General features: G+C 37.5%; 2 pseudogenes; one reads left to right on the forward strand and one right to left on the reverse strand.

Annotated features, from left to right (window-relative positions):
- The first annotated feature begins 783 nt into the window (after positions 1-783).
- LOC124085010 (cTAGE family member 4-like) lies at positions 784-1,845 on the forward strand (annotated as a pseudogene).
- Positions 1,846-21,837: 19,992 nt separating this feature from the next.
- On the reverse strand, positions 21,838-22,081 carry LOC124084968 (short coiled-coil protein-like; annotated as a pseudogene).
- Between the last annotated feature and the right edge of the window lie 5,075 nt (positions 22,082-27,156).

The raw sequence follows: 27,156 nt of genomic DNA on the forward strand, positions 1-27,156 counted from the left end.
CATCCTATGAGAAGTGAAAAGAACATCTTAAAAAAGATTTTGAAGATTCTTAAATAAATAGTAGTGTACAAAAACTGACATGAAAACCAACTCAAGTTTTAAGCTCCTTCTTTTTAGAAACATTACATATGCTAAACTACATAAAAATAACTTATCCAAACTGATCTGTGTCCATGTTTGCAACTCCTCTAAAATTACTTTTAAAATAGCCTAACACAATAATTATGATTGTTATGCATTCCACTATTTTCATATATGTAAGAAATAAAATTTTTTTAAAAAATAGCCTAACATAAGAGTTTTTCTATGGCAATAATTCACATGGCTTCTATAGAAAGTGTCAACAGGCCTGGAGATGTAGATCAGTGCTAGAGAGCTTGCCCAGCATGTACTAGGCCTTGAAATTTAGTCACCAACACTGCAGTAAAAGGAAAGGGGGAAATAAGGAAGGAAGGAAAAAAGAATAGTGACAGGAGGAGAGGGAAAGGAATGAGACATTGAAACACAAGGGCAAATGGTACAAATATAAATATATGATGTACTAGCTCTTTAAAAATTTTACAGAGCTTTAGAATTTTAGTGACATCAAACTGGGTGATATTATGACTATATAGAAGTTCTGCCTTGGCCTGGCCTAAACCAAACCAATGGGTGGGTGACCTGGAGAGGACTTCTCTCTGTCTTGATTGGAGCAGGCTTGAACCTGTGCTGCTTCAAGATTCACAACATAGTGAAAACGCCAAGACTTCTCTGACAGGCAGTGTGCTAGGCCCCTGAGAGCCCATGACCAGGGCTCCTCATGCCCATGCCTACACCCCTCCTCCCTCACTGGTTCACAGTGGTCTGCTCTGTTGCCTGGTGCAGGTTTGTTCCTAACCCAAGGCCTGAGTGTCCACAGCCTGTTTCAGCTTGGCTGGGCATGGTGTGGTTCTGGAGGGAATAGCCAAAGTAGCCTTAATGTAATGAAGGGGCAACAGCTGCCCCTCAGCCAAACATGGAGGTGGTCCTGGAAGAAGTAAGCAGAGTTGTGGTCTGCCTTGTCTGAAGACATGGAAACACACCCTAGTCCTTATGGCTGTCCGTCGGAGTTGGTGATATATACAGCTATTGTATTTTTTGTTGTTCTCTTGTTTTTGTGGAGAATTTATCAGTCTGTGAGAAGCAGGTGTTACTTGAGAAGAGAAGAAAAGCTTGCTCTAAAACTTTCTGGACTAATTGAAGAAAAATGTGAACTACTTGAAAAAGTTAGCCTTGTTCAAAAAGAGTATGAAGGCTTAGAGTCATCTTTAAAGGATGCCATTTTGGAGAAGGAGTCAGTAGAAACAGAAAATTTGGAGATAATATATGAAAACCTGGATAGGTCTGTATCTAAACTTGAGGATGAAATACTCTTTTTAGAAAAAGAGTGAAAAGAAGAGAAAACTAAACGTTTTCAGCAGGATGAATTGATGGTGGATATATTAAAAAGAATTAAGTCCCTAGAAGATGAGTCAAAATCCCTCAAATTTCAAGCTAAAACAATCTTGAGAATGTTTAAAATGAATAAAGAAGCAGTTGCAGTAGCAATATAAGAGGCTTTGAATGAAAATTCCCAACTTCAGGAAAGTCAGAAACAGCTTTTAAAAGAAGTTGAGGTATGGAAAGAAAAAGTGAATGGACTCAATAAACAGAAAATGACATTTGAACACTCTAAAGTACATGCAGAACAAGTTCTAAGAGATAAAGAAAATCACATTAAGTCTCTGACTGAACACTTGCTGCAGATAAAAGATTGGGCTCCTGTGCTTGCAGAAGTCCTAACAAATGATGTGTAACTTGGAGTTGGAAATAGAGAGTGAATCTTAAATTTGTGCTCACTTAGAAGATCAGCCAAAAGAGGCTTTGAAGAAACTGATTTATGTTGCTAAGTTAAAGGCCTCTTTTAAAACCTTAGAAAGAGAAAGAAATCAAATTTTTGCTTTATTATCTGAAGTAATTGAAACAAAGGAAGACGTTATAAAACATTAAAAATCTTAAGACAGAACAAAAATCTTTGCAAGCAGAAAATACGCAGTATGAAAATAAGAATCAGAGTCTTCAGCAGAAACTTAAAGTCATGATGGAACTATATCAAGAAAACGTAATGGAACTCCAAAGAAAATTAATAGGAGAGAAAAATTACCAGGTAGAGCAAGAGGAGAAACTTTCCAAAGTGTAAAAAAAAAAGATCAGCCATACAACTATACTGCTGGAGACCTATAGAAAGTGAGCCAAAGATCTTGAAGAATAATTGGAGAGAACCATTCATTTTTATCAGGGGCATATTATGTACTATGAGAAAAAAGCATATGGTGATGAGTTGGCAGCTCAGAGCACTGAAAGATACCTCAATGATTTAACAAAACAAAATACTCACAAAAATTAACTGAAATGGAGTTCAAATTTAAACTTGCAGAAAAAGATCCTTCTACACTTGATATTTCAAATACAGATTCTGGCAGACAGCATTCCCCAAATGGTCCCTCACCATTGGGTCAAACTTCATCTGAAATGAGATCTCCACTTTTGGAAAAGAATGGTCCACTCAGACTCTAACCTTTGGTGCCAGTGGGAGAAGGAAGAGCCTCAAGGGGCCCAGAGAATTCTCTGAACCATCTGACTAGCAATGAAAGAAGAGAATCAAACTGCGGTAGGTTAACTGATCCTCAAAGAGCACCTTCTGACACTGGGCCCCTGGCACCTCCATGTCAACAGGCCCAAATAATGATCCCTCCACCAGGCCAACTATATTTTGATCCACAGCTTCCTCTACAAAGGCAAGATGGATGTTATTTTAATCATGGTAGACCATCTGGATCAGAATTCAAAAGTTCCACTATGCTGCCTTTGGATAAAATGGATGGGTCTACTTCAGATATTGAATCCAGTAGAAATGATACCAAATTTGATCTTGGTGATTCCAATGTGCCTGATTCATCTCTCCCTGTTGAAAATGAAGCAACTGGCTCTGGCTTTGCTTTCTCACCTTTCCCTCCAATCAGAAGTCCATTGTTTCCAGTGGATCCAAGTAGTCAGTTTATGAGAAAAGGACCTCTTTTTCCTCCACCTCCTCCAGGAAACATGTATGGAGCATCTCTAGAATATTTTCCACTGGGCCCACCACCCCCTCCATTCCCAATGGGACCATGGTGTTTTCCTCATTATCTCCCCCCAAGATCTGGATTTCTTCCCCTGCCACTCACCCCTGCATCCTGAAAGTAGAAGTGAGTATCCTTTAGGATTGATTCCACCTTCAAATGAGCCTGCTACTGAACATCCAGAAGAACAGCAAGAAACCTGACAATATCATTTATCTGCCTTCAAAAGTATTTTATCTCTCATTTTTAGTTTAAGTAACTGCTTTTATTTAAGTGATTATACTTTTGCTCCAATTGAAGCTTAATGGAAATATTTTTAGGATAGTATTTTGAAAATAAAGATGGTTTAAATATAAATATTATAAGTAAATTATTTCCATTGTATCTTATTATAGAGAGTACAACATTTAATTTGATTAATGCACTATTATATGAGAAACAAATGGAGTTTTATATATGTAATCTTGCAGTTGGGGATATTTTAGACTTCAAATAAAGGCTATCTTTTTATACAAAGAAACATATTTACTGTGATTGTAACAAATGTGAAAGTAACTTTATGCATAATGAAAGATTTTAATTGATTTAAAGTCTTGTTTGGCAATAATAATAAAAATCAGCTACTTTTTCCATAAAAAAAAGAATAACTAGAGCATGTTAAGAGTAAATCAGAAAAAAGCAACTATACATGTCATGGAAATTAGGAGATTTCAAATACAAACAAATAAAAAATTCAGTTCTTAGAAAACTTGTAGAAATTGGAAACCATAATTTAAGTTCACTCTGTCCCTGATTTCCCTTACATATACAGTCTTATATTTTATACCCATTATTTTATACCCATTTTTCTGTGGTTCACTGATATGTGGAGTGTCCTAGTCTTTGTTTTGTTTTCAGGGAGACATTTGTAAAATAGAAATGGACTATTAGGACACTAAAATGAAGAACAAAGACATAACTTCAAATTTTGTTGTTAGATTTGATAGCTATAAAATGACTTTGCTAAAGTACTATAAGTGTTTGAAGTTTTTAATCTCAATTTCTAGATTATTGCAAGTAAATAACAATTTGCAAAACTGCACCAGTCCAGAGATGACAATTCACACAATGTTTCCCTGATAGAAACCAAGAAAGAACAATTATTAAAAATACCCTAATTAAGAATTAGTGGTTAAAGTTTTTTCAAGTATGAAATATGCTCTTCAGTTTTTTTGTAAAGAGTATACATTTAACTCTAAAACAAATGCAGTAATATAACTTTATTCTTAAATATAAGCAGCAGCTTTATCAAAATTGATGGCCAGTGAAGACATTCAATGATACTTGAGCCCACAATTAATTTAAATGAGAAAAATGTTGGGCCTTGAAAAGAAACTCTAAAAGTTCAATAAATCTAATCTGTTTTCCCTTGAGAGTAACATGGTTGTTAAATCAATCATATGAATAATTTTTACTTTCCATCATAAAACATTCCTCACTCTAAATGAGTGGATGGCAGTCTACATCCATGGTGTGTATAAAATGGACTTGATGATCCCCCACTGATGTTGATCCAGAACTACTTCTGCCCTAACCACTACAGGAAAATAGTTGCTAGTATATTTCTTGTTTTAGAGCAAGAAACTGGAAATAAGGTCATTTCAGATTAAAAACAGAACTGAAATGCCTAAATACCATGATACAGTCCTATAAAAAGTTATAGCTTCAGAAGAAAAACCTGAAAGGCCCTTCTAAATATGACACCATTTATTGAATCAGGTTCCAACATTGTTTACAGCTCTAAAAAAATGACAGTTAAATAAAATAAACAATATTAAAAATTGGCAATTTATAGAAAAATAAGGAAATATTAAATCCAAAAATGAAGTCATATATACAGTACATATTTATATACACTTTACCTAAATAATTCAGCTGTTATTGTAAAAATCAAAATTCCCACAACTAAAGAAGAATCCTCCTGATATTTGAGCTGTTATAATTAAAGGAATAGACTTTTTTTACATATAGAATGAGTGAATTAAACTGATAGGTATATGATTAGGTGTTTTATTTATAAACAATTTTTAGTTGTTGATTGGCCTCTATTTATTTATTTATATGTAGTACAGAGAATAAAATCCAGTACCTCACACACTCTGCCACTGAGCCACAACCCCAGCCATGATTATGTTTTAATAACTACTAACAATAATCTAAAAAGGAAATGAGTATATCTCCATTATCAAAGAAATAAAAGCCCCAAATAGATAACCAACAACAACTAGACCTGAATTATTTTTAATGTTCTATTCATTAAATGGATTCTTTGATTCTATGTTGGTTTTACCAAAGGCCTGAAACATGTCCTAGCACTTGGCCAGCATCTACTCTTCTACAATAGAGGAAATGGGTGTGGTAGAATTTTGCTGAAGTGAAGTAAATTCATATATTCAGGGATATCAATATTCCTTAAATATGCTATGGACCTGAGAGTATCAATATTGAGTAAAAGGATTGTGTTTAAAAAAATTTGAGGTCTGGGGTTGTGACTCAGTGATAGAGCACTCACCTAGAATGTGCAAGGTCCTGGGTTCTATCCTCAGCACTGCATATAGATAAATAAAGGTATTGTGTCTATCTACAACAAAAAAATATATTTTTTTTTTTTAAAAATGGTTAACATGGCAAATTTTACATCATGTATATTTTAACCACAATAAAATGTTTAAAATGGAAAACAACTGAGGGATACCAGTGAGGGAACTGTGAGTCTAAAGGAACAGACAAGTGGGTTCTCAGTGAGGATGGCATGTGGCCTGATTTCAATAGGTGTTTCAGATGGTGCTGAAGCCAGATTTAAAGATAGGTAGTCAGTGTAGTTAGATAAATTGGGTCTAATATCAAATAAAATTAAAAATGAAGGCCATGTTGAGGATGGAGTCCAAGAAAAGCAGAACAACTCTTGAAATGTTAATGTCCCAAGACCCAGAACCCCTCCCAAAGAAATGTTAATGAAACACCTCCCAGCAAACATGGAGATGCTTATCCAAAAGTTCTTCCTGCCCAGATTACTCCTTTGGTCCACCTGTGCTCCACCCTTTGGGCCTTCCCACCTACATTCCATCACTGAAAGTTAACAGAACAAAGGACAGGAATGCGCCAGGAATGTGGGAAAGCTGAATGAAGACCTTAGCTATAAAAAGGGGAAGACATCGCCCTTCCAAGGATTCCACCTCTTGAGTCCCCTTCTTCCTCTGGGAGAAGTCTTTTCTGCTGTCCTATAATAAAGCTTCTACTTTCCATTCTAAACGTGCCTCAGCGTTCTTCTCTGGTGTTATACTTCAACATTGGGGAAGCAAGGACTCATAACCGGTAAACAGCAGTAACAGAGCTGCATCCTGGGATATCCAGTCTGGTGAGGTGTCCATTTGAGGATTCATTTGGGGGGGCTTGGTTAGTGATGGCATGCTGTTCATAAATCCTTGCCTGAAATTTTGGTTGAATGACTCCTTATGCCATTAGCTATATCAATATTGGGTCAGAGGACAACATACAACTTTATTTTTTTGTCTTTTTTTTTCAACATACAACTTTATGAAGGTCAAAAATATGACAAGTGTGGCCTCCTATTTTTAGAGTGTTTTAAAGTGACAGATTATTGAGAATAAGAAATGACAACTTCCTTTGGGACATGTAAACCTCTATTCAAAACATGAATATACTTTATGTACTCATAGGAAAATTCTGTGATAAAAATTACATGATGCACTTTTTCCTGAGTCCCCTCTCTTCCATTAGCCCATGCTTCTAAGGAGACCAGCTGGAGGCTGCAGGGTCTGCTGCCTGAGAGCAGTGAGATCTGCCCTGAGAAAACTTGAAATTGGCTCTCTGGTGAGGTCCAGAAGAAGGCAGGAATGGAGAAGTCTGGGCAGGAAAATGGCATGGCATGACAAAGAATATTCTGGAAGATGCTACCTTCTGTCTGGAGAACCTGATAGAGGAACAGGTGTTGAAATGAATTGTGGTACCAGGGAATTTGGAGGAGGAACCATGCAAAGTATGCTGTGAAACCTGGCTTCTCCTAGAAACTTTTCAGTGAGCCTGTCTCTTAAATGTGCCTGGAGAGGTGTGTGGCTGCCTGCACATGGGACAAAGTGCCAAGTGACACTTCCTTCATCAAGGGTGAAATCAGGGCCTTAAGTGAGACCCTGTCTTTTTTTGTGACTGGCTTCTTTGAGTTGGCCTAATATTTTAAAGGTTCATTCATGCTGTAGCATGTTATCAGTACTCCATTCCTTTCTATTGCAGAACAATATTCCATTAGATGGATATGCCATATTTATTAATCTATTTTGTTAGTTGAGTGAGTCACGTGTACTTTTGGCTATTTGAATAACACTGCTGTGAACACTCATATACAAACTTTTGTGTGCATGTCTACATTTGTTTCTCTTGGGTGTACACCTAGGAGTGGGATTGCTGGGTCATTTAGTAAGTCTGTGTCTAACATGGAAGGAGTTGCCAGACTGTGCTAGAAAGTAGGCACATCCATTACATTTCCTTCCCCAGGTCACTGTGTGTCCTTATCCCTGAGAACATATGCCATTGTCCATGTCTTTGATTGTAGCCATCCTTCTAGTCATAAAGTGGTCTCTTGTTATGACTTTGATTTGCAAATCCTTAATGATAAATGATAAATGATGACTGTTTTGCAAACATAATGATCTTTTGAGAACTGCATATTCAAGTCTTTGAACACTTTTTATTGGATTTTCTGTGTTGTTTAATTGTAACAGTTCTTTCTATATTTGGGGTAACCATCATTTCTGAGTTATAACCTACGATTTGCAAATATTTTCTTCCATTTTGTGAGTTGTCAATTCAATTTCTTAGTGAATTCTTTAATGCTCAAAAACTTTTATTTTCAATGAAGTTCAATTTACTTATTACTTCTTATGTTGCTTAGCTGGTGCCTTATATTAGTAACCACTACTAAAAAATGTAAGGCCAAAACAATGTATTCCTGTTTTTTCTAAGAGTTTGTAGTTTTAATTTTGCACTGAGTTCTGTGACATATTTTGAGAGTGTGTGCTTTTTTGTGTGTGTGTGTGTGTGTGTGTGTGTGTGTGTGTCTGTGTCTGTGTGTCTGTGTATGAAGTGAGAGAGGGAGTCTGACTCCATTCTCTTCTATGTGTTTGTCTGTTCTCACAGCACCCTTTGTTGAAAAGGTTCTTCATCATTGGCATGCCCATGCATTCTGGGTGATGCCTTAGCACATCATAATATTGACTATACACATAAGGGTTTTCTGCCAAAATTCATTCATGATTTGCTCTTCAGGATAAGAAGCCATAAAAGCTCCTTGGTGACAGGTTTGCTCTCTCCAGCCTTCCTAGCTCACTGTACAGTGCCCACCTGCAGCTATAGGTGCAGCCTATGCTTCCAGAGGCTGGGCTGTCTCTGGGCCTCAGGCCCTGAGGACTCCACTTCCATTGAGCACTCATGCCCATCCCTCTGTGTCCACATGACAGATTAGCACCTCTGCCATATGACACCCTAGTTGCTACAAAGCACATGTCCATCTAGACTGACCAGAGACCCAGGCTCATTGAACCAAAATGGACTGTTAGTCCCCTCAAGTGCATAGCTCCAGGTGGCTACAACACTGATCTCTTCCTAGGATGTCATCCAAAGGGGCACAGGAGCACATTATGTTCTAATCCATCCATGTAAGAATCAGTTATTAATTGTATAGGTAGGGCCCTTGACACTTTGGACTCCAATTTTTCTGCTAAGGGGATTCCTTTGAGGCAGGGGGCAGGCTTGAGTTGGCATGGGGAAGAGTGGGCAGCTAATGAACTGAAACCCTATAGATTGGCTTCCTGTGTGAACCTCCCCAAGACCCTAAAGTGGTCCTTCCTCCTAGGATGGCACCTGGAGCCTTCCTACCCAAACACTCAGAACTCTACGAGAGCTAACTCTGTACCCTGCACCTGCTCATCTCTGGAAATTGATCACCCATTCATCTATGTGCACAGAACTTTCTGCTCCTTTTCTATCAGGATCAACTCCTTGGCAGAAGTGCTCCTCACTCTGTTCACTTTTTCTCTCAAAATTTGCAAAGACAATCATGCAAATTTTATTTCTCTGAAACATATTTTATGTATGTAAGTATTCCCACAATTGTATTTGTATTTTAACTTTTGTTCAAAATTTCATAACAGTTTTACATGCCATAGCTCACAGAGCATACTGGCTTCACAAACATTAATAAGAAACACTGTTTTATTTTAAATATTAGATTTCTTCAAGATGTGAATAGGTCTTAAATGTACATATCACAGACTCATAATTACATGAAAATTAATAAGCTTTTAATTTCTACCCCACACTTTAAGGTTCAAGGAAAACTCCCTAGGCATGTTACATTTAGTGGAGTTTCTTAAGCAAGGAAAAGAGAATGGAAACAAAATGATCCACTTACTTGTAAGCCTCAGGACTGGAACAGCTTCACAGCACTTATGCCTCCCAGGTGGCAACTGGAAGACAGAAGGACACCCACATCTCACTCCATCAATCCTCCCTCCCATCCCCAGCCCCTCCCTACCAGAGTTAAAGTTCTATGAGAGTGAGTCCATCAGATAATTTCCATTAAGTAGTTCATCATTTTGGGACCTGAAAATCACAGGCCAGCCATGTATGAGATGTACTGGCAAATGTATGGTGGTAATGCATCTTCAACACTGAGGCTCTCAGGCAAAAGGAGACAATAAACCAAGGACCTGGAGGAATAAGAGTAAATATCAGAATCTACAGGAGAAGTCAGGTGGAGGGAATGTACAGACTACAGTTTCTTTCTATGTATTGTGAAGTGACACTTTAAAGAAGTGGTACTATAAATAGTCATAAAAGAGCAGAGTGCAAGTGTCAATGCAAGTACAGTTTCAGTGCCCTCCACAGCTAGTTTCACCCCAAATGTAATACTGTGGTGGGAAATGATCCACATCAAAACCCAGAGAAGGAAGTCTCCACAGCTGTTCCACAGTAGTCATGGACCTGTGAGCACGGCATCTGACGTGGACCTTGCATCTGATTGGACATGAAATAGTGCTTCTTGCCTAGCCACTTAGCAAGGATTCAGACCAAGTATTCAAGTCTAGAAGGTGAGAATGCAGTAAGACCTGCCCTCTTCTTTGCCATTCTTTGAAAAATATTTATATATGACACCTCTACTCTGGATCATTAGGGAACCATAAAACAGACACAGAATGTATGTAGTAATTCCACCTTTGGTGGATCATGAAACAAATAAGGTACTAACAAAGGCTGATGTACTAAGTGTTCACTGCAGCTTTATTACAATGATTCCCAACTGAAAGCTACTTAACTTAGAACTTAAAGACAGCACCAGCCACACATGGGCACAGAGCACTTGACATGTAGCTAGTGTGATGGAGAAGTGCAATTATTAAAGGGTTTTAATTTAAACCTACACAGGCTTATGTGGCCATTGGCCACCACATAGAAGTACATCTCTGAAAGACAAGCCCTATCCCCCTTGCTTTGCCAAGGTCCTGAACTTTACTGTAGAACTAGGCTCCTGGACCTGTCTCAAGGCCACAGGAGAAGACTGCCTGAGCATGGAGCTCCTATGGAGCATTTCTGTACTATAGAGATTATGTAAGCAACACTGTCTGCTAGCATGCTGCAATCTACATAAAGAGAGGACCAGGTTCTTTCCTTCTTAGTTACCTCAGCTTCCAGAAGGCCTAATTTGTGGTGGATTCTCATTTCAGTTTTATGAACTGAAGAAAAAAGGCTACAAGCAGCTCATTAACCAGAGGAATTCAAGTGAGTCTTCCAGGACTGTGGAACTCCATACTTTGTCCCAACCTTTGTTTTCTTACACTCATCAAAGACATTTCCACCTTATGAAATCCCAAGCTAGCAGCACAGCCTTTCTGCTACAGATATTTCAAGGGTGCCTGATCCAATTGGCCATGTGGTGCCCATGGGACTTAAAAGTTCCAGATCATCTTACCCTCCAACACCAGGAATCAGAACCACAGTTTCACTGTACCACAATCTTAAAAATGAGCCAAATGAGCACAGTCACAATCACCAACATTGAAGTTCTTGAAAGCCAGCTTGGAAACAGCCCTCAGTATGGTCCTGACCCAGGTGGAGATGTCCAGGAATCCACAGTCTCTAATGCTCACATGATATATTGTTGAATATTAACAAAAACACCACATATTTTCATATATACATATATATACATTTGCTTGGTGGGTTTTTTCAATGACTACTTTCCTGAAAATGGATAGTTTTTCTATAATTTCACAAATACAAAGAATTATGACATGGACATCAAGAAGCTGGGAACTTATCATAAAAAAAGACATTCTAGATTTCATCCATTTCAAAATAAAATCTCATTCCTTGGAAGCAATGGCAATAATAGTGAACAAAATAAAATTCCAAAAAGAAAGAAAAAAATTGAATTGAATCTTCCAAACTTGATAAATTCTTAAGATATCTGCTAAAATAAGAAGACAAAAATTGTATGCAAATATCAACCTTTTTAATATAAAAATGAAATCTCATAAATGTATTGTAAACAGTTTTGAATTTTGGATCTACAAACATATTCCATTGATTTCTAGGTACACAATCACTAACATTAATTGTTTTGTCAGATATTTTAAATTTTTGCTCAGCACCACCTTCACTGTGGATTGATACAAAATAGAATACAGTCACAAATGTAAAACAGTGATATAATTCTCATAACATATTGTATTTCTTAAAATTTTATAAACTAAGTATCAAAAAGCATGGAAATTCATAAACAATGTACCTGGCTCTGGTGACATCTTTATATTACCCCACTCTGTCCCCAAAGAGTCCTTTTTTTGCCAGGGGTGAAGGGGTACTTTGACTCCCCAGGAGAAGGTTCTGCTGTTACTTACAGCTGATATTCAGCAAAAATGAAACAAAGGCTGCCTTTTATTTTATACTTTACTTTGAAATTTACATAATTTTGCTTTTGGCCAAAAAAGGATGGTGGGAGTGAAATTTCTCATCTGAAAAAAAAAAGAAGATTTAGTAAATATGAGGTTTCAGAACAAAGTGGCCCACCTGTCCTAATTTATAGCTTAGAAACACTGCCCCACAAGGGACATCACACAGCTGAAATACCCAAATGTTAACCTCTTCATGATTATTTACTGTAATTTTTTTTAAATTCAAAATAGTTTTCTTCCAAGTGAAAAAGAAATAAAATTTCACAAAGAAAATGTTAAAAGGGATTTAAAATGCATAATTTTATTAATACAAAGTAACTATTTTTATCCTATTGCTCTAAAAGCATATTCATATTTTGTAAAACATTTTATATACATAAAGTGATCTTTAAATATTCATTTTTAATAAAATAAGCATGTGACCAGTTTCCACTCAGCTTAAGGAATAAAAATTACTAATAATGTTGAAAATGAAAAGTGTTATTATAAACAACACCACATTCAGCATTCTTGAGGCCACTATTTTTAACAAGGTAGCACATGAATAAAGTTAAATGAATAACTTGGCAAAATTATAAAGTTGATCTGATCCACAATGCAATGGGATATTTTAATATATCTCAATAAATTAAAAAGACAATATCTGTTAGTATACAAATTACTTGAACATATTCAATAAGATATTACTTAGAAATATGTATAGAAATTCAGCTTGAGAAAAAGTTTCAATATTTTTAACTAGCAAATAAAACATAACTAAAAATTAGCAGAATGACCATATTAAGCTGTGAGGAATAGGAAAACACCCAGAACGTCCCATCCAGTCTCCTTAGATAGAAGCAGTTACAGTCACTGTACATGCTAGGCAGTGCTCTACCACTGAGCTACACCCCCAGCCCCTCATCTAGTTTCCTTTTGTTATCATCACTGTAGCTGCCATACAATATGAAACAGAGTATCTGGCACTAAAAACACAGATATTCACTATACAAATCAGACCTTACATTAATTTAACCTATAGTTGGAAGTCAGAGAGTATTTTTTAGAATGAATTGCTAAATTGGCTGCCTGACAGACACATTAGAGTTTGTAGGAAAATTTCAACTGAGGAATATTTCATGTGGAAGTGGTACAAAAATGTATAGGAAACTTCACCTCTGAGAACAGGGCAACCAACCGTAATTTTTTGTTGTTGTTTTGTTGTTGTTGTTGTTGTTTAAGTTGTAGATGAACAAAATACTTTTATTTATTTATTTTTATGTGGTGTTCAGGATTGAACCCAGTGTCTCACATGTGCAAGGCAACTGCTCTACAACTGAGTGACAATCCCAGCCCAAAACCATCTGGTATTGAGGATGGTTTTGATTGGCAAGACTACCAAAGAGAATAATGTGCTGGTAGCAAGTGTTCACATTTAAATTTATTTTTAAGCTGACACATAAAAATAATTGTTTATGGGGTACCTCATGACATTTCCATACATATCTACAATGCCCTGAATTTGAAGTTGAGTACTCCTAGTGATGAACCTAGCCTAATTCCATTTTAATATTGGAAGCCATCTCATCACAAAGTCATGAAATGTTAATTTCTGTTTTACTAAAAATTACTGTGATTTCTAAACTTGTTTGCAATTCCTGCCTGTGCCTTGAACTCACTCATGCCTTGTTTTCCTGGACCAGATAACAAGCCTCTCTAAAATCTTAGTGACACCTCATAATCCTGGCTCCCCCTGAACAGAAAACAACCCTCCCTGAAACATTAGCAGCACCTCATAAATTCTGATGTTGGGATCTAAATGTATGCCCTATCTTTAAATATTAAGCCATGTAGATCATTAACTTACTACCTGCCTTTGTATTATGCTTGTCAAAAATCCTGTTATCCATAAGTTCTCAAGACACCCCCATTTGCAACTTTTTGTGCTATAAAACCTTGTTCCTGGACAGCTGGAGTGCTGATCTGTAGCCTGGATTGGGAGAGACAGCTACTGATCAGCTCTTTTTTTGTGTGTGTACACAATGCAAGCTTGCTTTAATTTGATTTAAAATTGTAGTTGGTGGACTTTTCTTTGTGTCAGGGTTGAACACTAGATGCAATTTTCTTAGGCATACTGGGCTCTGAGAAACAGATCTAAGCTGCATGTCATGTTCCGAAAATTTAAACAGCATTATAGTGTGCCCACCATTAGCATTTTGTTTTTCTCAAGGCAATGTATTTGAGATTGGTTCTGCTAGTTAGCTATAATGAATTTGTTTTAAGTACTCTATAGTATTCCAATTCACACTTCTGAAATTTAGTTTTAAATTCTCAAGTCAGTAGACATTTAAGTTCTTTCCAATATCCTGCCACTACAATCTATGCTACAATAATTGTCTTTTCAGGTTTGTTTTGTATGCAAAATCCTCTCTATGGCTCATATCTGGATAAGAAATAACTGGGTCCTCTTCAGCTTTATGAGATCAGGCTATATTTGTTCTCACAGTAATTGTACTAATTAATAGTCCCACCAATTTACTCAGTTTTTGCCAACCTGGTGGGGGCAAAATAGCTTTTCATTGTGATTTTATCATACATTGTCTTGATATTAGTAAGATTGAGTGTCTTTCATGTTTATTAGATGTGAATTATCTGTACCCTCTGCTAATTATTCTGTCAGAACATCTAATTAATTTTAGGAGCCTTGGTATTGTTTTGCAAGTCTTTTCACTTAGTTTATCATTTCATTTGATGTACATAACTTTTTCAATATAGTCAAATTTATTAGATTTTCTGTTTACTCAACAATATCTGTGGAGCCATTAATTACAAGCATGGGGTTTTACACAGAAGTAAGCCAAGGTAGAAAATAGGCAAATACGTGTCACCACATCACAAGTATAATTGGAAAGATAAAGCTAGGCAAAAGAAATGACCACACACTACACAGAATATAGAGAAAAGGCATCTCCAAGAATATTTCATTGAATTAATGTTTTAAATGAAGTGAGGATGAGTGTTTTTTCTGCTTTCAAAAAATCCTTCCCCACTCCAAGGTAATAAAGATAGCCTATGCTGTTGTCTTCAAAAACTTCTGCCTTATGCAATTGGATCTCTTCCTGCAAATATCTGTATGGTTCAAGGGAGAAATTTAGTACTTTTGCCACTTTGAAATCAATGATCTGAGCCCCACTGATTGAGTAGTCCATCATTTTCCTACTTACCTGCAAGAACACATTCAGTGTATAACAAATTTCCATATGTGCACATACGTAGTTTGTGATTGCCTTTGTCTGGTGTGCCTCAACTTTATATCATCTGGTGAGATGTTTTTTCTACCCTCAACACTATATTTTATGTTCATCTATATTGACATTTATAACTGTAATTCATTCATTTATTAGACTATATTGAAAATCATTCATTTTTCTACTGAAGAATATTCCACCCACCCCAATAACCTGCCTTTATTTATTTATTTTTGCTATGGCAAATAATATCGCTAAGGCAATACTTGCATGTCTTTTGGAACACCCTTTCTCCAGGGCATCTCTCCAAGGGTGAAGCTGCCTGCCAAGAAAGTGTGTGAACGTACAACTTTGTGTGATGATGCCAAAATTCTTTAAAATGGTTCTGAAACTCTTGAACTTTTCAGGTTATGCTGACCTGCATCCATGTTGATGCCAGTTACTATTAATTCCCTAACTGTGGAAAATGGAGTAAAAATTAAATGGTGTCTCATGGTGAATTAAGAAATAGTACCAAAAATAGATGAGAGGAGTTCTTGTTTAATACCACAGGGAAAGGACTGGTCTCCTTTAGCAGACATACTGCAAACACTATCTTAAATTTAGAAATCAGAACTGAGATTTGTAACATAGACATATATTAACACATTTGATTCAACAGAAAGAAACTCAAAGATTTTTTATGACAAAAGATAATTATTTTAAAAATTTCTTTTGAAAGTGAAAGCCAGTTTTTACCAACTAGGTTACATGGGGGAAAAAATTAACTAATGGAACAAGGTAAATTATACCCCAAGGTTTTAGTGAAACACAAACACACACATAACACACACTGTACACTCACAGAGAACAGTATAAAAATTAACTATGTTATGTTTGCAAAATAACATGAAATTAATAATTTCATTTTCTTATCAGGTGAAAGAGAAACAGGAGTACTTATTTGTTGTGTTTGGGTTTTTATTTTTTAAAACTTTTTAGCACTAATAATGCCCTTTTCATATATATATATATATATATATATATATATATATATATATATATATATATTCCCCAAACCTGAAAGAATATAAATGGCTCTAATGAGAGAATAATGAATTCTTTTGCAAGTTAGGTGGTTTCCAATTATTTTGTTCTTAAAAAAATTCATCAAAGGCTTGACTGAGTTGTCACCAGAAAGATCATTAAACAGGAAGTTTTTGTGATAAAGAGCAACAATTTTTGGTTCACTGAATAGAATGAGCTTTTTAATAACAGAAATTGTGTATGTGAACAAACACTGCAACTGATGTTGCAATTTGACTCAAAGGCAAAGACTGCAGGACAAAAGAACATCACCCAAAGATATGATCTAGAGTTGGGAAAATGAACTGGAAATACAGTTCAGAGAAAAATAAGCAATATAAAATTCCCAGTTATCAATATTTTCTTATGTTTTTTTAAGTAGATTCTGATGGCAGATAGCTCATCTCTTACCATTAGATACTCTAGAAACTGAGCAGAAAGGATTACTTCAAAACATAAATGTATAAAATATACCATAAAATTACATCATTGAGACTGTTCACACATTTGGAAAACACGTCTAGAACATAAGAATGTGCAAGGTCCTGGCACAGCTTCCATCAGCTCTCTCTGGAAGCACTGAGCTTGGTGTATGCAGCCTGCTGGGGTAGGCCCTGGCTGGCAAGGCTGCATTTTCAGCAGGTACATCATTTCCAATTGGGTTTCATGTTTATCTGGGGGAGCCTGAGGCCTGGGGGTACAACAGAGATAATCAGGGGATACTTTGTTTTCATCTCCATGGTATTATTTACCACATTCCTACACTTGCTACTAATAACGAGTGTTTTTCACCAATGGTACAGAAAAAGAGACAAACCCACACATCTGAAGACATCTATCTGATCCTTAACAAAGGTAACAACCATACACTGGAGAAAAGACAGAATTTTTAAACAAATGGTTATTCATATGTAGAAGAATAAAAAAAGACTCGTATCTCTCACCCTGAACAAAAATCAACTCAGAGTCAATCAAAGCCCTAAAAATTAGACCAGAAATTATGCAACTCCTAAAAGAAAACATAGAGTAAATACTCCAATTTTTAGGCACAATGACTTTTTCAATAGGACCCCTAAAGCTCAGGAAATAATAGAGTTAATAAATGGAATGGCATTAAATTACAAAGCTTCTGGACAGCAAATTAAAACAGTGAATAAAGTGAAGAAAGAACATACAAAATGGGAGAAAATCTGCTGGCTACCCTAGCAGATTTCTGATATAGGATTAATATTGCACACCATTCAGAATGGTAGTCATCAAGACAAAAATATAATAATAAATGCTAGAAATGATATAGAGAAAAATAAACACATTTACACTGTTGGTATAATTGCAAATTAGTACAAGTATAGAAATCTGTATGGAGGCACTCCTCAAAAGACTAAGAATTGGAACCACCATATGACCCCACTACACAACTCTTCAGTAGGGATGGCAGTCAACTTACTACAGCAAAAAATGCATACCCATATTTATAGCAGTATAGTACACAGTAGCCAAGCTATGGAACCAGCCTTTGTGTTCATCAATGGATGAATGGAAAAAGAAAATGTGGTATTTATACACACTTACTATTTCTTTTTTGTTACCAGGAATTGAACTCAGGGGCACTTAATGCTGAGCAAAATCCCCAGCCCTTTATTTTAATATTTTATTAGATACAGGTCTTGCTGAGTTGCTCAGAGCCTCACTGAGTTGCTGAGACTGGGTTTGAATGTGCGATTCTCCTGCCTCATCCTCCCAAGTAGCTGGCACTACAGGCATGCACCACCATGCCTCACAATATACAAAAATTTAATATAAATTTTTCTTTATTCTGGCATAAAGAAAAAAGAAATTATGTCATTTGCATTAAAATGTATGGAACTAGAGACCATCATTTTAAGTGAACTAAATCAAACTCATATGTTTTCTCTGATATGCAGAAGCTAGAGAGGAAAAAAGAAAAGGAAGGTGGGAGTGGATCTCATTAAAATCAAAATGATATCTATAAAGGAAAGAGACCAAGGGGTGGGAAGTGTGGAGGTAGGGGAGAAATGCCGGGGAGTGATATTGGCCAACTGATATTGTTATATTGTGTGCATGTGCAAATACGTAACAACAAATCCCATAATTATATACAAATATAATGTACCAATAAAAAAGTGGGAAAAAATAATGTGTGAATTGCAAACAGTGGCTTGAATATTTAAGTAAATATAAATAAGAAAATAATAACATCACAAAATAGCTACCATTCATTTAGTAACTAACACTTTCCTATGAAGCAGGTACATTCAAGGACTGTTAGCAGTGAGGATGTAGAGGATTACAAGGCTAAGCATTGCCACAGGTACAGGTCACAGCACTGCAGGCAGAGCCACTCCGACAGCATGTGTCTGCTTGGCTTTCTCATCTTCAAAAAGGGATAACAAAATTTACTTTATAATTATTCCTCAAACATGTTTTCTTTATAAAAGTAAATAAAATCATAAATAATTGATAAGAAACAGAAACTCACATAAAGTCATAAATTTGGATATAAGTGCTCATACACACAAATACTAGGAATAAGACTCTTTTTATGAAACACTCTCAAACACACACTGAGCTTTTCTCCTCCTCTCAGCAACCTGAGAGTCTACTGTCCACTACAGATGTGAAGAAGCACATGTGATTAAACTCATATGAATTTTTAAATCTGCAGTGGATGGTCAAGTACAAGCAAGGCACCCAGGTCACCCTCCACCAACGACACCCTGGAGGGGGCTGCACCAACGACACCTTGGTGGGGGGATACAGCCTGTCACTCAACTTACTTCTTGGGGAGGGCTTAATTTTTTTCACCATTTCTTCAGTGTATTCATCCAATATACTCACATGACATCCTAGTGCTAACAAAGTCCTGAAAAACAAAAGTAAACATGAGGTACAGGTGCCTTCCCTTTGTCCAGATAACCCAACCTAATGGCTGTGAAGGGGATAGTTATCCAACTTCAAATCACAGCATTAGTCAGTTGTTTTAAAGCTAAACAAAACCTTTTTTATTTTCAATTTTTTTACTTTTGAATGAAGTGTAAGACCCTGAATATTGAAATGGCACAAAAAGGAAATACTGGAAAGATAAATCTCCCCCCAGGTCCTTCTGTTTAGTGCATTTTCCTTCTCCAGAGACACTGGACTGCTGCTGGTTCTTGTACATTGTTGAATCCCCATGCAAAGAAAACACTACCAACTCCATTTTTAACTCAAATGAAAGCAAGCTTGTATTTGTGTACACAAAGAGAGCTGATCATCAGCTGTCTCTCCCAACATGGGCTAGAGATCAGCACCCCAGTAATCCAGGAAAGAGGTTTTATAGTGCAAAAAGTTGCTAAGTGTGGTGTCTTGAGAACTTACAGCTAACAAGATTTTGACAAGCATAATACAAAAGCAGAGAGTAGGTTAATGATCTACATGGTTCAACACTTCAAGTTAGGAAATAAATTCAGATCCCAACATCAGAATTTATGAGGTACTGAATTTATGAGAGGGTTGTTATCTGGTCAGGGAAATCCAGCATTTATGAGGCACCACTAAGTTTTCAGAGAGGGTTGTTACCTGGTCAGGGAAAGCCATGTATGGGTGAGCTCAAGGCACAGGCAGGCATTCCAAGCAAGTTTAAAACATCAAAATCTGGCCAGGCCATATACAAAACCAGGTAATTACCAAAAACAGAAATGTACTTTTTATGACTTTTGATGAGATGGCTCCCAATTTTAAGAGGGAATTAGGCTGGGTTTATCAACATCTGAACATCTGCCTAGAGTCTGCATGTGTGTGTGTGTGTTTGTGTGTGTGTGCATATGTGCATGCACACACATACATAATTGGTGGGGTTTCTGCCTTTCCCACAAATGGGAGTATACAAGAGGTATTTCTCTAAAACTTCCTCTTTTGATTTGATAATACAACCTTAAGATCACTATCCTTTCACATAAAGCTGTTTTGTTTTTTAAGTATTCTATAAGGTGGAAATGTCAAAATGTTTCCCACCCCTGTAATAGCTTTTTATTAAACAACAAAGCAGAACTGCAACACAATTTCAAATATTTGTAAATTAGGTCATAAAAGGAATACAAAATGTTTGCAGTTTAATTATATATTCATACAGATAAAGTCACATATCGAATCTTACACTAATACATAAGATTATTCCATGATTAAAAGTAACCCAAATCTAAGAATCATAAGCTATAATAGTGGGTCTATTTTCCTCTTATCTTAATATTATTTCCAATACTGATTCCCTTACCAAGTGGAATTTGGTAAAAAATTATTAAAGAATAATAAATGGTTGAATTTACAGAAAATTCTAGGAGAATAAGTGAGTTCAAATACTAAGATTAAAATTGCCATTATTGTACATGTATATTCTACCATGTGTACATGATTCTGTTACTAATAAACTCTCGTAAGGTATTTTTCAAGAGTTGACCTACTGGGTAAATGTTCTTGAGACCAAATGGTAACTGATCTCCCTAATATGTGGCTTACATAAAGTTATTCAAACTTAATGCACTTTCATATATAGCTTTTGTCCACCAAAAGTCTATTCTGCCAGAGAGAACACAAATCTGGAGTGAAAGAATTCGGAGTTGCTTACTAGTACTTACCAAGTTCTTTCCTGCCACATTTCTATTTTTTCTCAGATTTTCTATCTTGAACACACACATGACCAGAACTCCTATCTTTTCCGATACCAAGTGGGTTATTCTGCGCAAAACGAAGTTTTAAACAAATCTTCCCAGTATGAGACCATTTTTATAGTTACAGTCTATCTTCAATCGCTTAAAGAGAAGCCAACAATCATATCACACTATTAAATATCACACAGGACAAGCCCTAGCTAAAGCAGTATCTTATTTTGGTTAAGTTTCAACAATTAGAGTCAGGTTACTCTCATAAGTGATTAGCTATTAAAATTACATTTAAAATGTGAAATCTTTTTTTTTCCTTAGTGAAAGGGAAATGGTAGGCACAAGATGGTGAACAGGGTACATACATAAAGCTGTGCATTTAGTACATGATTTTGGTCACTTTTTCACAACATGGTGGTTATTTTCTTATATATGTTAGTAAGCCTACATAATAAAAGACAGTGCTAAACCTATATAAGAAAGCAAATTTGATAAAACATTCATCTTCAAGTCTCATAAATATATGCAGTTCTAATTATAAAGTCCCTATAATACATTTGCACATTTTCATAGACTAACCTAATAAACAAACTCATGGAAGTCTCTTGCTGTACAGTTAATTTTGCCTAGATATGCCTTTATCCTCATAAATATTTGATGAAGACACAAACAAAGGTACTGCAACATTTGGAATCTATCCAAGTTTTAAAAGGAAAAAAAATAGTCAGCAGTAATTCCATAAAAGAAAAGGGAAACAAATCCCTTACCTTCTTTTGCTTTTTGTGTCAGTTGTTTGAAAACCACTAGAAGCACACATGAGGTTTTCTATATATTGTCCAAGAACCTGGTTTTCTGATTTTAGCTTCATATTTTTTTCTTCAACTGCAACCACTCTTGCAGAGAGATCTTCAAGTATGTGTTGGAGTTCCAACATTTGGTTAATAAATTCATGTTTTTATCTTCAACATCCACCTGATTTTCATATCAACTGCGTCCATGTTTTCTTTTCATAGTCTTCAAGGTAATATTCAGACTTCAGCTATTTTAAACAATGCTGCAATGAATGACCTCTTACACTGAATACGTACACCACATCCCATTACCTGTGTACCTACTTATCTATCTAAATATCCATGTATATGGAGGTCTATTTAACCATCTGGAAATATGTCTGCATGGATAGATCAATGGAGAGATTGATGGAGGAACAGATACCAAAATGTATTTTTTTTAGTTGTACATGAACACAGTAACTTTATTTACTTATTGTTTAGTGGTGCACTGGATTGAACACAGTGCTTCACACATGTAAGGTGAGTGCTCTACCACTGAGCTACAGCCCCTGGCCCCAAATGTATTGGGGAGCAAAAGTTTATTTGGTGGCTTACGAGTTCAGAGGTCTCAGTCCATAAAGAGCAGGTTCCAGTCTTTGGAACCTCAGAAGAGGCAGAACATCATAGCAGAAGAGCGTGGCAGAGGGAAGTAGCTGACAGGATCATCAAGAAGCAGAGAAAGAGATTTCCACTTTCCACATACAGATAGACACCCCACAGCCTTGACCCCAAAGACAGACCTCCTCCAGGTCTGGAGGCACCCCACCTGCCTTCAGTTACCAGTCAACCAATCCCAGCAGGTCAGTAGTTCACAGATTGGGTTAAGGCTCTTAATGCCCAATTAACTTCTACTATCCAAAGACTCTAAGAAGTATTTACCAGAGGAGAAAACAGCCTCCTACACCCAACACTACACAGCATGTTTGGGAAATATCCAACAAAACCACAAAAGACTATATAAAAATGTATCTAAAGAGTTGTGACCAGATGAATATGTTACAAACAAGCCACCTTTGTCAATACCTGCCATTGCTGCTCAGTCCAATGAGAACAACTAAGATATCCCTGCACCAGCTCTTCCTCATTTTCTCAAAGAAATATCAAATGGTACAAATTCTAAACAGAGGAAAGGGAGAAAAGGCAGTGCTGAGGACCAGCTTTCTTTTGTCATCACCTCTAGGTTGCTCAGCTCACATGGAATTGGACTTCCATGCTGACAACTAGTGTTAGGCCACCTAATTTTACATACAGCCAGGGAGCCTGCCTCAGAAAGGTACTCCAGAACAAATACTGGTGCAGGTTCTCCTTTGATTTCATGCCATGGAGTAACTGTGAGCATCCTTTCTTCTTCAAGAAGAGGCAGAGAGAGTTGGAGGAGAAGATGGCCGCTGCGTACGGGGGTTGCTGAAGTGCTGAGCGTGGTGCTCAAAGCAGCGGCTTTAATAGAGATTTCGCACAGTCTGTTAAAGCTCCTTTCACCGTTAATCTGTAGTGGACCACTTTGCCAAGGAGCGGGAAGAACAAAGAAATCGAAAAAGAGACGCTTGGCTGCTCAGAGCCGCGGGCGCTTTGCTCCCATCTGCTTCCTCTTTCGCTTCGATCCGGGCGGAGAAGCTGAATGTGTAATCAGCAGTGGATTGTAAGTACCCGAGGCAAAGAAAGCTCAGTGCGCCCCGCCTTTTTTTTTTTTCTTTTTTTTCTCTTTTTTTTTTTGAATATTTTTTATACAGGGAGAGTTTGTGGATTGGGATTGCTGGCGGGGCTGTGGTTTCTGTGCCGAAAATCCACTCCGCGGGAGCCGCCATTTGCTTTCTGCTTGCTGTCTTGATGGCTCTGTATACACTGTCCGGCAGCCGGACCTAGAGGTTGGAGCTGGGCTGCGTGCCGAGCCCTGTCCTCCGAAGGCTGGACTGCAGCCTCGAGCGTCTCTGTGGCCTGTTCGCTGCTGCACCTTCGGGCAGAGCCTGCTCTGGGGTCGTTCTGCACCCCCCTGCCAGGGGACCCGTGCTCCGGAGGAGGGGGACGGAGAGCCGCGGCGGCAGCCGCTTGGGCCCCTGGGGCCTGGCACCGGGCTGAAGAGCTGCGGAGGCCAGGGCGGCTCTGCTACGGTCGCAGACAAGCGCGGACGCTCGTCAGTGCGGCCCAGAGTTTCATTTCTAGAAATCTGGTCTGGAAACAGAAGCAGCAGTTTGTATAATCCCAAGAACTTGCTTATACCAGGAAGCTGTAAGGGCAACATGAATATTACTGAGGAGATGTAACATGGTGGCAGGCGCAGAGAGATCAAGTCTCTGACATCTTCAACTGCGCGGGCATAGGGAGCCGTAAACTGTCTAAATGCTGTTTGCTCAGGATCACTAGGCAATGCTGAGCTGACGTGGATCTGGGGTGTACAGGCTGGGCCCCTCAGAACACACACACAGAGCCCGAATCGGAGGCAATTAAGCTCCGGTTCGCCTGCTTCGTGTGACTCAGCACTAACGATCCCGCTGAAATAATTGGCCGGCCCTTAGGAACTTACAGAGGTAAAAGCCAACCGAGCCTTCATAGGCAGTGGCCACAGGACTGAAACGGGGATTGGGAGAGACAGTCAGGACCCACCCGTTGCATTGGTCATCCGGCAAAGGGAACAAACGGTCACCATTTGCATGGGATATCACCATGGCAGAGAAATGGCGTCACGGGCGGAGGAGATAACTGCATTGAAACCAGCGCGACAGGTGTGTAATCCCCTAGCCATCTCTCTCCACACAGCGGGGAAACCTGAAGGTCCACTCCCAGCTCTCCTGTGAACGCAATAACCAGACCGAGGGAATCAGGAGTGGCGCGGGACTCGCAGCGCGGAACTCCCGGCTACCACTCCCACCAGTGCTGACAACTGAGGTCTCTTGCACCAGCTACCGGGGGCGTGGCTACAGGAGGGCAAGCAAATTCGCTGGGGGATCTCAGCCCCAAGCTCTACAAACTTAGGGTCTGAGGGAGGCAAACAGGGAGAGTGAGCCCAGGTGTTCATGAAAACAGGGCTCCCAGGAGCAGCAGACCTGGCGTGTAGCCAGTATTGTGGTGAGCGCCACAGGTGAGCACGGCCTGGCTTGAGGAAACACAAGACAAGGCCCTAGACACTCAGGATTGGAGACCCGCCCAGTCTAGGAGAAAGAGCTGCTGCACAGTGAATGGTTCCCACCTATTGAGAGGAGAAGCTTGGCCCAGTGGGCACAGCTCCACCTACTGGAAGAGAAGTTAATAGAACTCTAGGACTGCATTTATTATTATTATTATTATCATTTTTTTTTCTTTTCTTTTTCTTTTTTTTTTCTTCTTTTTCTTTCATTTTCAATTTTTATTTGTTGTTGTTCTTTAATTTTTTTTCAATGTTTCTATTTTTTTAATTTTTTTATTTATTATTATTATTATTATTTTAATTTTAATTTTCATTTTTTATTATCACTATTATTTTTGTTAAAATTTTTTTTTCGTCTTTTCTTTCTTTCTTTATTATCTAATCTTTGTTATTCTTGTTTCTTTTGTCTTTTCATTTCTTTTCAATCTTCTTATTCCCCCTTCCTTGAATTCTACCTGCCTACTCTCATTCTCTTTAGTGACTTCTTCCCTTCCCTTCTAATATCTTTCCTCTCAAGCATCAAATAAATCTATAAGAGTAAACAGTAACTCAGCAGTCAAACAGAACAAGAAGTAACATGAGCAGCATAAAAAAGCAAGGAAGAAAAGGAGTACAAACAATGAAGGACAGCCTAAATATTCAGGAGGACCTAGAGTCAGCAGAAAAATGGTCATATAAAGAACTCAAGGAATACCTTAGACAGATGGAATGGAACCTTAAAGAAGATACGAGACAGCAAATCCAAACAGTGAAAGAACACTTTGAAAATGAATTACATAGACAGATAAAAGAAGAAGTTAAGCATCTTTATCAGGAGATTGAGATTATAAAAAAAAACCAAACAATAATTCTAGAAATGAAGGAAACGATAAACCAAATTAAAAACTCAATTGAGAGTATCACTAACAGAGTGGAGCAAGTAGAAGCCAGAACATCAGATAATGAAGACAAAATATATCATCTTGAAAAGAGCCTAGCCAACTCAGAAAGGCTGGTTAAAAACCACGAGAAAAACATCCAAGAGATATGGGATAACATAAAGAAACCAAACCTACGAGTCATCGGGATAGAAGAAGGTACAGAGATTCAAACCAAGGGAATGAGTAACCTGCTGAAAGAAATAATTACAGAAAACTTTCCAGAAATAAAAAAGGAAACGGATATACAAATTGTAGATGCATACAGGACACCGAGCACACAAAATCACAGTAGACCAACGCCAAGACACATTGTTATGAAGATATCCAATATACAGAACAAAGAGAAAATACTAAAAGCTACAAGAGAAAGGAGGCAGATTACATTCAGGGGTAAACCAATAAGGTTAACAACGGATTTTTCATCACAGACGCTGAAAGCGAGAAGATCCTGGAACAATGTATTTCAAACACTGAAAGACAATGGATGCCAACCAAGAATTCTGTATCCAGCAAAATTAAGCTTCAGGTACGATAACGAAATAAAAATCTTTCATGATAAACAAAAGCTAAAAGAATTTGCAGCCAGAAAACCAGCATTGCAAAGCATCTTGAGCAAAACACTACACGAGGAAGAAATGAAAAACAATAACCAAAACCATCAGTGGGAAGTGCCTCTATAAAGACAGAGGGCAGGGGGAAAGCTAACCATGGAGAAACAAACTAAATTAAAAAAAAAAAAAAGAAGATAAATAATCAAACATGGCTGGAAGTACAAACCATATATCAATAGTAACTCTAAACATTAATGGCTTAAACTCTCCAATAAAGCGACATAGGCTGGTAACATGGATTAAAAAAACAAATCCAACAATATGCTGCCTCCAGGAGACACATCTGATTGGAAAAGACATACACAGGCTGAAGGTGAAAGGTTGGGAAAAAATATACCATGCACACGGTCCTCGTAAGCAAGCAGGGGTGGCCATCCTCATATCGAATAAAATTGACTTCAAGACTAAATTAATCAAAAGGGATAAGGAAGGACATTATATACTGTTAAAAGGAACCATTCACCAACAAGACATAACAATTATCAATATTTATGCACCAAATAATGGTGCTGCGACGTTCATAAAACAAATTCTCCTCAAGTTCAAGAATCAAATAGACCACAACACAATAATTATGGGTGACTTCAACACACCTCT

The sequence above is a fragment of the Marmota monax genome, unplaced genomic scaffold (assembly GCF_021218885.2).
Source record: "Marmota monax isolate L192 unplaced genomic scaffold, Marmota_monax_Labrador192_F-V1.1 WCK01_AAM20220418_F8-fsc00090, whole genome shotgun sequence".
Taxonomy (NCBI): domain Eukaryota; kingdom Metazoa; phylum Chordata; class Mammalia; order Rodentia; family Sciuridae; genus Marmota; species Marmota monax.